This window comes from Castanea sativa, chromosome 4 (assembly GCF_040712315.1).
Source record: "Castanea sativa cultivar Marrone di Chiusa Pesio chromosome 4, ASM4071231v1".
NCBI classification, from domain to species: Eukaryota; Viridiplantae; Streptophyta; class Magnoliopsida; order Fagales; family Fagaceae; genus Castanea; species Castanea sativa.
In genome coordinates this window covers 8463929-8476536 of record NC_134016.1, presented here as the reverse complement: position 1 = coordinate 8476536, position 12608 = coordinate 8463929, and the positions used below count along the sequence as shown (strand labels likewise).

General features: G+C 36.0%; 1 pseudogene; it reads left to right on the top strand.

Moving 5' to 3' along the window:
- Window positions 1–9630: 9630 nt before the first annotated feature.
- Window positions 9631–10900, top strand: LOC142632397 (F-box/kelch-repeat protein At3g23880-like; annotated as a pseudogene).
- The last annotated feature ends 1708 nt before the right edge of the window (window positions 10901–12608 follow it).

Sequence of the window (12608 nt, the reverse complement as noted above, 5' to 3'; positions counted from 1 at the left end):
GTGTCAAATTTTAAATCATAAGTAGATAATTTAAATTTCGACCAAATGACAAGTGAATAAATGGTAATTTGTCCATTTATAAATTTTAAGAAACATGTTGTGTCTTTTTGTGTATTAGAAAAGGTCATAATTGACTTGTAATATTTTAAAAGGTAAAAAATCAAAATCAAAAAATCAAAACCAGCGTGCAAACTGCAAAGTCAGGAAGATTTGGATCTTATGGCCCCATTCAGAACCTATATTAGTTAAAGGCTGGGGGAGTCTTAAAATGCATTTCCAAGGCATTGGCCTGGTGCGCTAGCTCTTTACTCCCTATCAATTATGCTTTCACCTCCCACTAGTTCTCTCTTTTTCCATGAGAAGATATAGCAAATCCCATTCAAACCCAAAAAAGAAGCATGGCCTGAAAGAAGACCAAACCACTGAAAAGAAGATGAGGAAGACTTATATCTCATATCTTCCCCACAATATTGTGACAAGACATTCTGTCACGACTGCCCTTCAAAACCCTTTTTCGGTAAATCACTCTAGTGGTGAAATAAAGGGTCCTTTTGGTAACGTTGTTCTAGTAATGTTGTTTAAATGTTGTGAAAATACGTGTGATTGAAAAAGTGTTGTGAAAATACTTATTATGTTGTTTAAATAATAAAAACTATTGTTTAAACAACATAACTAAACAAGCCTTAAATTTGCCATCAAAACCCATTTAGATATAGAATGTTATGTGAATCATAGTGTCGTGGATTCATGCATGTTAAAACACACGTAGTATTGTGGTACATGTATTTAAACACATGTTTTCAGTTTTTAAACAACATTACACGTATTTCCACACTTTCACCCACAAGTATTTCCAAAAAAACTAAAAACTGTTGTTTAAACATATATACCAAACAGGCCTAGCATGGTGTATCGGGATAAGTATTACTTCTATGTGAAATTGGATTGATTGGTTAATTTTTGGCTATGTGACCAATATAGTGCAAAAGTGAAAAAAAAAAAAGTTTTAAAAATAGAAAAAATATAAAAGAAAGGTTTGTTTGTCATTGACAAGATATTGATGTGATTATTGACAATGAGAATTGGAAAAAATTAAATAATAATAATAATAATAATAATAGAATTTATATTTATGCTGGACTTAGAATTTAGTTTAGGTTTCATTCCCATTTAGACCAAATCTAAATCAACTTAAACCAAACTTTTGCATAATAAGAAATTAGTAACATTTGCTATAATTTTTTTCTTATATATTATTATTATTATTATTATTATTATTATTATTATTGTAGAGACTAGATGAACAGGCAGCCCAGGCCCACTTAGAATAGTGGTTGAGATCAGTTCAATCGTGGCCCAAAAATAAAGAATTTGTAAGAGAGGGAAATAAATAACAAGAGGAAGGCTCTGCCTAAGGATGAAAATAAGGAAGAAAAAAAGGATGTAATTAAATGGATGAACTCATTTCTCTATACAAGCTGGCCCAAGGAGGCCACAGTTATACAAGAAATGTTACTGTTCACTTTCTTCTCTTAGTGTTCTTTTTGTTTCTTTTCTATATCTTGATACTTGTGCCTGGCCTCCTTTTTCTGTAAACCCTCTTTTTCTTATATACTTCTCCCTCCCTCACATCTCAACCTTCCATCTTTACCTAACAAATCTCCCCTCATGACACTTGTCTCTTTTTACATCTGAAGAAAGTGGTAGAAGGGGTCTGCTTAGTTGTAACTTACATTGTTCAGGTCACTTCCTCATCAATGCAGCTAATAAAGTTGTTGCCCACCATTTAATGCAGAGGCAACAGGTCACTCCAAACTGGAAGCTTCCCCTATGATTACTGATTCTCTTTCTTCAGATCCTTCTTCCCACTTGGAGCGCCCCAGAGTCTTTTGACTTACCCCTTACTCTCCTCGGGCAACCTTCCTTCAAGGGCCCATGGCATCCCCACACGATTACAGCAATTCTTCAACTTCATCCTCAATCTTTGGGCACCCACAATTATTATTATTATTATTATTATTATTATTATACAAATAGTGGTTGGACTAAAATTGAGAATTTCATTGATAACAATCTAAATAACTTTTTATACATTTGTTTAAATAAACTTAGTAAAATTTCAATACGCATTTAATTATGCTTATTTGTAAATATATCACATGCATATATATATGAAGTTATAAGCTAATAAGAAATAATTATTTATTTAAATTAATGAAAATAATTATATATTTATCAATTCAATCAAGTAGTTGGTTTGTTTTCTTGATTATATTAATTCTAACAATCTGCAATAATTAAATATTAATTTGATAACATTTGAAGTTTTTTTTTTCCCCAAAATATTATGACACAGAATAAGCATTATATATAATTTATATATATATATATATATATTGAGAATCTTTTTTTTTTTGGATCAGATATATATTGAGAATCTATATATAACACATAAGATTATTTTCTACAACATATTTAAAAATACATATGGCGTGGGACATGCACTTTTTAAGTGCAATAATGCCTTTTTAACATAAGTAACGGGAGACAAACAGAGCTTACCTCAAGTGAGTAAAGTGCAAATTTTTTAATCATAGGGTAGGAAAAGTGTTTTTAAATCAAACCATAGATCGGCAAAGTGTAATTTCCCATTTTCTTTATATATATATATATATATAATTTTTATTTTTACAAACGAAAACAAAAAAATTTCATAAAAGACTGATTTTTGATCGGATGAAATGGGTGGGTAATCACTTTCCATTTCCATAATTAATATAGCCCCTAATCTTAGATTATCGGTTCTATATTATTATTTATTTAAGTAATTTTACATTTTGAAGAATGCAATTTAGAACCAAGGTGTGTACTTTTTTTCTTTAAATTGTTCTTAGAAAAAAAAAACAAGCATTGTAATTTTCTTTTTGTGTTCTATATCAATGTAGATTCAAAGATTTTTAATGACATTATTACTCCTTGTTTAGTCATTGCCAGTTTGCCACCGATTTTAGTGTTTTCTACAATTTTCGTTATAATTATAGTTCAATTTTTAGAGACCTGTGCAAATATGATTAGGAATCTGACAATGAACAATAAAGAACCACAATTTTGAATGTTATTGTTCTTTTGGTAACTTCATTATGTAGAGACTTTCACGAAAGATTCAATATACCGACTCGATTAGTTTAACAAATTAATTATAAAAATTTCCAACATATTCTTCATTATACATAAATGAATTACGTTTGATGAAGTGTAAATTCGACAGTCGATGTAAGTGCATCCAGATGGAGTCAAACCCTCGTTTTGTTGGCTGTGAAAATGGTGAGATAGCTCCCCTCAAGTGGTCACCGGTGTGGTGCCTGCCACAGCGCCTCCGATGCCAAAGTCAATATATGGAAACTCATAGCAAAAAATAAATTAATACAGTATCAACAGGTATTTCTGGGTGTTTTTTGTACCTCATGCTGATGCTAGGAGGGTTGTATATATACATTCCCGTAGCTCCTAGCCGTTGTGACTGTTATGGTGGTTTAATGCTTCTTTAGGTAACACCTCACGGTCAATGATGTGAGCTTTGATGGGTTTCCAACAATTTGTACAAGCTATCCCCGTAACCGTCCGAGGCATTTATTTTGACCGCATTGAATGGCTTCTTTTTCTTCTTCAGTAATGTGGCTTGTATCATCAAAGGCACTTGGTTAGTTCGTCTGTTAGTGTTGCCTTGTTGGTTTGGATGAGGTCATCCAAAGAAGTTGAGTTCGTCAATCCCATCAGCTGCCCCCGGATTCTGTGGTCGTCATGATGTGTCAATGACGATCACAGGATTTGAAAGGTCTATAGGCTGTATATGAATCTTGGGATTTCACTTTGCATTAACTACATAATGGCGGCGCCACACGCGTTGTGGCCACATGGCACATTCTGACTGGTGGAGATAATGCTCCAGTTGCATGACCCTTGAGTTTCCCGCTGAATTTCAATTTTTTGAGTTTTGGTTTTTAAACTTCTCCTCTCCTCATTTTTTCCTTTCACCTTTTCAAGCTCCCAATCATTGCTCTAAGCGTTCTCTTCTCCGATCTCTTTCTACGATTCTTCTCCGGATTGGTGCATGGCAGAGCTTTCTACATTTTTTGTTGAGGTATGTCTTTCTTCTCACCTTCTGTTTCTTTTCTTTTATTGGCATAGACATACTATGGTGAATTTCTGATTTTCTCTCCCTCTTCTTTTGTGTTTGTTTCTGGGTTTCGAGGTTTTAGGATTTATCATTTTTCCTTAGTTTTTTGGGTTTTCCATGGTTAGTGGCTCTAAGGTTAGGATAGCTTGCCCCTCAATTTCTTTTCTTTTTGCGTGTTTAGGGGGGTCTTTAGGGGTTTTCCCACATCTTGAGAATTTCGTTTTTGAGGGTAACAGCCTGAGCGTTGCCTTGGTTGATTTGTTGTCTTTGCTTCGTTAATCAATTGATTGGTTCGAGAATTTGGTGAGAGAGCGGGGGATAATATCTGAAGTTAGGTCTAGTGAACTCGAGACTGGGTTATCGTCTAGCGGTGACCTAGTGGAGGGAGATACAGCTGTCTCTACTCTTTGAGAAGTTAGGGCTTTTCACGCCTTTAAGAAGGTGTTTGGGCTGAATACTGATACGTTGGGTAGGTTTAAGGATAAGTTCCAATTCTCAGAGCGAGTTAGGGTTCGTCTGCCCAATGAGGGGGATCAAGCATGTCACTTCTTCCCTGGGAAGGTATGTTTTTACGAATTTGCTTTCATCTGTGGGTTGAGGTTTCCTATCCACCCATTCCTCATAGAGCTATTAGACCGTTTTGTATTGCTCTTGGGCAACTTATGCCCAATTCATGGAGGATAGTGGTCAGTTGTATGGGGATATGGCTGGCCGCTACAGATGGAGGCATGCTTAAAGTAGACGAGCTCGTCTACTTGTACCGCTTGAAAGAATCCAAGGAGTACAGGTACTATGAATTGGTGCCTTGGGAGAGGAGGACCAAGATCGTCAAGGGTCTACCTTCGTCTTTCAGGTATTGGAAGTCCAGGTTTTTCTTTGTGTTCAGGGACGACTTTGAGACTTCCTCTGGAGGGGTTCGGGGTTGATCTCCCAAGGTTACTTCGTCGGTGGGGAACCCCAACCTTAGATGCGACATTATTTCCTCTCGTCGTTTGAGTTTTGTTGCGTTTACTTTTACCGTCTCTAACTCCTTCGTTCCTTGTCCTGCGCAGTTAAAAAACGACCCAAGTTTAAGAGCAAGTATAAAGAGAGGGTGGAGAAGGCGATTGAATACGCGAAGATGATTGAGGACTAGGACAATCTGGTGGACCCAAGGACTCTCTCCTTCTATTGTCTTGGTCCAGAGCCTTCTAACTTTGTCTTGCGCAATATTAAAATTGAGGGAAAAAGAGTAAGTGTTTGGTTCATCAGTATTGGTTCTCTTGTATATACTTGTTTTTTTTAACAAGTGTTTTCTTCTTCATAGAAATAACTACCAAGTTCAACAAGGATATGTATGTGAAGATGAGGTCAAAGAAGGACGAGCCATTGTCCAACCTCGGGAAAAGGACGGTGCGCGTCACAGGGAAGAGTTCCTCCGTCACTCCAACTATCTCCGTCGCTCCCATTGTCTCTGGCACTGAGACGATGAGGACGGCATCTCCTGCCACTTTGATTAAAGAGATCCCTACTCCCGCCTCAAAAAGGCTGCGCTTATCTGACAAAGAGAAAAGGAAGGTTGACTCTCGTTGGTCCACCATCTGGGGCGACGAGAGACTGGCGGTGGAAAGGGCACATGGGGTCACAACTACTGAGGACTTGATGGTCTTTTCTAGCATGCCCCTCAACGAGCTTGCAACTCACCACATCCACAAACTCGCTCAGGCAAAATGTTCGTGCAACTTTTAGTCTCTTTTTCTTTTTCATTGTACTGACTGTTTCTATTTTTTTTAGGTGTTGGGGGAGAGTCTTCATATTACTTCTAAGTACCTCACTCAGGAGGCCAAGGTGGCGTCTCTAACATCCAGGATGGAGGCTTTGGAGGCGGAAATTCTACGTTGAAGAAGAAACTCATCGATTCTATGGGCGAGGCCACCACCCTAAAGGAAAAAGTCAAGACCTTGAGTGACAACCTCAGAGCTGAGCGTCAACTAACCCTGGAGAAAGATGTACAACTTCTGGGTGCCAAGGAGAGGCTCAAAACCATTGTTGCTAATGCTGTCAAGGCTTTCCAGCAGACTGACGAGTTCAACACAGTCCTCTTCAACTGGTACTTCAAGGGTTTTGAGCTTTTGAGGAGGTAACTTGTCAAGCATCCCACCGGAGTGGATCTAGAGAACTTAGATTTGGAGGAGGTGGATAAGGAGATGGCGGTTGACGAAGCTGCTTAGTCCACGACTCCAAAAGGTGATGCTCTTGAGAATGCCTCCGCCGGAGATGACGTCGTCGCTGATTCCTGAACTTATCACTTACCAAAAAATTCCTTTTTTTATTTATTTTTTTTTTATGGGTGCCCGTTATGTTTTGGGCCTTTTGTAAGCCTATTTTGAGAACAATATCTTTGGCCCAGTGTTTATGGGCCTTTGGTTTGGGTATAAAAACAATGATAAATGCCCGCTGTTTTTGGGCTTAAATTAAATTGGCAATTGCATACTTACTTATTTATGATCTATGTTCCTGTAGTTTTCCTTTCTGCTTCAATGCTTATCAAAGAATTTTTAGTTGTGACCTTTCCTTTTCTTTGTCAACAATTTGCTCCCATCTACGCGGGTTCTGTTATTTAGTTGATTTCCTGTTACTCATACCTTCTCGAGGGTTTTGGTGAACTGGTTGAGAGCTTAGATTCAGCCTGAACCTTTTTCAAAAGATGCTTTTGTTTGTTGCAAGGTTCTTGTCAATCTTTTGGCTTCGTCAGTAACTTACATCCGTCTAGGCGGAATCTTGTTACTTAGCCCTTTTTGGGTTTTGTTGTGACTTACACCCTTTTAGAGATCTGATCAATCTTTTGGCTTCGTCAGTAACTTACAGCCGTCTATGCAGAATCTTGTTACTTAACTATTTTTGGGCGACTTTCACATTACAAAATCTGCACTCATTAAAACATTGGCTGAATAGTTCTTTTTATTGCTTTCGAGAATGGGTATATATGGAAGCTCTTAGCAAAAAATAAATTAATGCAGTATCAACAGGTATTTCTAGGTGTTTTTCGTACCTCATGCTGTTGCTGGGAGGGTTATATATATACATTCCCATAGCTCCTAGCCGTTGTGACTGTTATGGTGGTTTTATGCTTCTTTAGGTAACGCCTCACGGTCAATGATGTGAGCTTTGATGGGCTTCCAACAATCCGTACAACTGTCCCTGTAACCATCTGAGGCATTTATTTTGACCGCATTGAATGGCTTCTTTTTCTTCGTCAGTAATGTGACTTGTATTGTTAGAGGCACCTGGTTAGTCTGCCTGTCAGTGCTGCCTCGTTGGTTTGGATGAGGTCGTCTAGAGAAGTTGAGTTCATCAATCCCATCAACGTTCGCATCCAAGTAATAACTTGTATCTTAATTCGGACTCCTTGAATATTGTTTTGCTAAATTAATCAATGTATTAATAACAGAGGCATGATATTTTAAAATCTAAATGTAGATTTTGTTTTGATGGAGAAGTGCTAACCAGCTAGGTGGCATGGAAATTTTTTTCTTCTCTTGATTACAAATTATAAATAGGAATTTCAAGGCAATATATAGAGTAATTCCCACTGTTTGGTAATACACCATTTTGAAATTTTTGATCCCTTTACAAATCTATTCTAATAGTTAATAAGTAAATTATAGTCGAAGTTATATTATTTAAGTTAATTAGATTGAATTTCATTCTAAAAAAAATTTAATTAGATTGAATGATTTTTGCCTATAAATTTATAAAAATTAGATTTATTAACCTTGTGTTGTTAAAATTTAAATAAATTTTACTATAAATGGATTGTTTATATTATCAATAAACTACCAATAAAAGTTGATATCGTATGAACTTATACACAAACTTACATAATATAATCTCAAATCTATATATATATAGTTTTATATAAGAATAAATATAAACACATAATATTATATAAACTTCAAATGAGTCTCACATTTACGATCTTATTCACAAACACATTATCATATTTAAGTTTGACTTGTTTAATAGTCGAGCTTAACTTAAGTTTGAATTTGCCTTGTTTGCTACACAAAAAGTTGTAAATGATTTTTTTTCCAAGCGAAGTAAGCTCAAATCAATCAATCATCAATCAATCAATCAATCAATCATCAATATTAATCAATATATATATATATATATATATATAAAAAAGAAGAGATCACATGTGAGAAAGCATGAGATTCTGCCTAGTGGTGCATTCTATGCAAAGTGAATTGAAATATTCTTAGTGCCACATCAGAGATAAGAACACATTAAATATTTACTTTTGTTTCATTTGGTTCAATGTTTCAAAACTTTTCTAATTAAAAAATAAATATTCTTTGTATCATTTGGTTCAATGTTTCAGTACTTTCATCGATCCCTCACACATATACACAAAATTCTTTGCATTTTAATTCACCATTTTCATCTCTTGCACTTCTATCCCTTTATATATACCCACTCATAGCCCTTTATATCATCCCATGCCAAATACACATAAATAAAAAACGATATCATTTACCTTTAATTTTTCGATGCCACCTACCAAGCTCTAATATTGTTGTTTCATCCAATTTTAACTTGTATGAGTTGGTTACAACCAAGAAAGAGGGGCTTGCATTTTATATTGAGTGACAACGGTAATTACGATTTTGATATTAAAATCGGAAGTTGTGGATTTGTAGGTTTTGTAAATGATGTGATTGACTATGACTGTTTGAGATGTGTGTTTTGTTTTAGAATTAAGAAAAAAGAGAAAGACACATTTTATATAAACGTTTAATCTATAATATTCCCCAAAGTTGTTTTTTTTTTTTTTTAATTTCACATTACTTCAATTAAATAATTATAATGAATATGTGTATGCAATTTATAATTGTTGTTTTTATGATGAACTCATTACTAATAAAATTCTATAACAATTATGCTATAATATAGATTCATTTTCCAAAACTATTTTATATAAAACATTACAATATTATTCATGCGTCGCACAAATAACTTACTAGTTATTCATAAATAGCTTAATCTTTTTTACGTTTTATTTGATTTTTCATTTTATAAAAAAATAGTATTGGTAATACTCACATATGTACCATTATTTCTTTTTTAATTGCTTTGTAATATTTTAGTACAACAAAGTCAAAACAATAAAACCAAAAAAAGTCATGATCACGTCTTAATATTTTAAAATGAAAAAAAATTCAAAACCAGTTTGCTGAGTCTTGTTATACATGGCAAGATCAACTTGACAAATAACAAACCACCTACATAACTAGAGTTATTTGGATCAGTTAGCAACTATATTATCACCTAGGAATATTTGGATCCAGTGGCCTCAGTCAAAACCTATATTAGAATTAGTTAGAGGCTATCAGAGTTTTTAAATTGCATCCAAGGCCTATCTCAATCCTCATCATTTCCGCTTTCACCTCTCTCAAGTCCTCACTTTTTCCATGGGAAGAAGAAGCAAATCTCATTCCAACCCCACAACCAGTACGGCTAGAAAGGAGACCAAAGCACTGAAAGAAGATGAAGAAGACTATATCTCACATCTTCCCCACAATGTTGTGACAGACATTTTGACACGACTACCCTTCAAAACCCTATTCAACTGCAGGTTTGTTTGCAAGACATGGCTTCATCTTCTCAAGGACCCCAGTTTCACTCAATTGTACCACACAAGAGTAAACTCCAACTGGACCATCCTCCAACCCAAAGTAAAGACCACCATCTCTACGCGGTCCATCTTTACAATAGTAGCTCCGTGATTCACTCCAGTGCTAGAGTGTGGTTTGCCACTAAAACACATTTAGGGTTTGGGTATTATGTGAAACATCATCTTGTGGATTCATGCAATGGGTTGATCTTAGTAGGCGAGGTGCATCAGTATAAGTATCATGTCTCTGTGAAATTAAATCAATTATTTGTGTGCACTCCAATAACGGGTGAGTTCGTCATAATTAGGCCTGATTTCAACCTTACACCCACTCTTTGGTGTCCTCGCCTCGGATTTTTTCCCAAGACCCAAATGTATAAGGTGGTTCTCTTGTCCGAACATTATGGAGTTGGGGAAAGTAATCGAGAGCCAACTCTTGTGTACACACTTGGGGTGAAGGGCAATAATGTTTGGAAGAGAGTTTTTTTGATAACCGGTCAGAAAGGAAGAGAGTTAATGTTGGAGATGATGCGTATGGCGAGACAACAGGCAGTGTTTTTCTCAATGGGATTATTCATTGGGTTGTGACATCCCATTCTGTACCACAATATATATATTCATTTGACGTTGAGGATGAATGTTTTCAATCGGTTCCACCGCCTCTTGAGGTTGAGTCACCTGAGCGGACAAAGTTGGGGATCAGTCTTGGGGTGTTGGAAGGTTGTCTTGCCATTTGTGAAAGTCCTAAAAATGATGGAAGAAACTTTCACAAATGGATCATGAAGGACTATGGTGTTCAATTGTCATGGGCTAAGGCATACAACATTGAGTTTACTATGATAAAAACAACGTTGTTTTTCATCCCTATTCCACGGATCTTAGGGTTGTGCCATATTGGTGACATCTTGTTATTATATAAAAACCAGGATTTGGTTTCTCTCAATCCAACAAAGCCAAGTTTCACGTTTCATAGGATTGAAAAACAATGTTCCTTTCAGGCGCTTCCTTATATTCCCAACTTTTCTTCATTTAGGCTCTGTTTGGGAGTTTATAAAGGAATGAAATAGAATGAAATAGAATGAAATGGAATGATCATTAAATGAATGGAATGGATTTAGTAGGGAAAGGAATGAAATGAAATTTAAAAATCTTGTTTGGATATTATAAAATAAAATAATGGAATGAAATAGAAAGTAAATAACACCGTTTGGAAGTGATATTAGAAGGAATGGAATGAAATCATTTTATAATAATATTACTATTATACTGCACACTTTATAGCAAGAGGAGAAACATTATTCTATGCGTCATCAAGGTAATAAACACTTTCTATTTTGGTGTGTTCAGTTGTGATTATAAATGAGTCTAAGTAACTATATATAACCCCAAAATTTTCTATGCTTGTCTTGTCATGTCTTGATATATTAAGAAAAGTATCTCTTATGTTAGACTTTATTTTAATTTTATCATTAAGGTTTTGCTTTCTATTTGTTAGAAAAACTGAATTCAATAGTATTGTATTTCTCACTGAAACAATATACATGGGTGCCTTTATATAGGAGGTATATGAGTGCTGTACAAGTAAATATGAGTGTAGTACAAATAAAAGTGTAGTACAATGTATGCTATACAAGTAAGTAATCTAGTTGGGCCAAGCCCACAATACTATACATACGTTAATAACCCCCCTCAACCTTAAGGTGGATGTGAGACCAGCTTGAGGTTGTCAACTAAATCACGAAGGCATCCCTTAGGATGGGACTTGGTGAAGATGTCTACAAGTTGATCTTTGGAGGAGACAAAGAAGAGCTTGTGAGCACCATGAACAAGATGATAACGGATAAAATGACAATCAATCTCAATATGTTTAGTCCATTCATGGAAGACATCATTGTGAGCAATGTGAATGACACTCTGATTATCACAATAAAGAGGAGTAGCAGAGGATGTAGACACACCTAAGTCCTTAAGAAGCCATCGTAACCAAAGGAGCTCAGATGTGGTATCAGCAAGAGCACGATATTCTGCTTCAGTACTGAAGCGGGCCACAAAGGTTTGTTTCTTACTTCGCCAAGAAATCAAGGAAGAGCCAAAGAGAAAACAATAGCCAGTGGTGGACCTACGATTAGTGGGATCTCCTGCCCAATCAGCATCAGAGAATGCACGGAGTACAAGAGGAGACTGAGTTGAGTAGAAAAGGTCATGGAAGAGAGTGCCCTTCAAGTATTGAAGAATGCGCAGAACCGCAGCATAGTGAGCCGACCGTGGAGTAGACAAATACTGGCTAACCTGATGAACAGCATAGAAAATGTCTGGACGAGTAACTGTGAGATAGACTAGGCAGCCAACCAATCGTCTGTAAAGAGAAGGATTAGTCAATGGGTTCCCCCCCGAGGGAGTCAGATGCTTATTAAGCTCAACTGGGGTGTCAACAGTCTTGCTGTCAGTGAGTCCAGCACGAGACAAAATGTCAGAGGCATACTTGGCTTGAGTAATATAAAGACCATCTGAGGAACGAGTGATTTCAAGACCCAAGAAATAGCTAAGGTGTCCAAGATCTTTCATCTCAAACTGCTGACTAAGAAAATCCTTGAGTTCTTATATGCCACTAAGGTCATTACCAATTATGATCATATCATCCACATAGAGGAGAAGTAAAATGGTGCCTTTATCAGTACGACGAAGAAATAAGGCAGCATCATAAAGACTGGCAGTGTAACCCAAGCGAAATATAGTAGAGCTAAATTTTGTAAACCAAGCTTGTGGAGCTTGTTT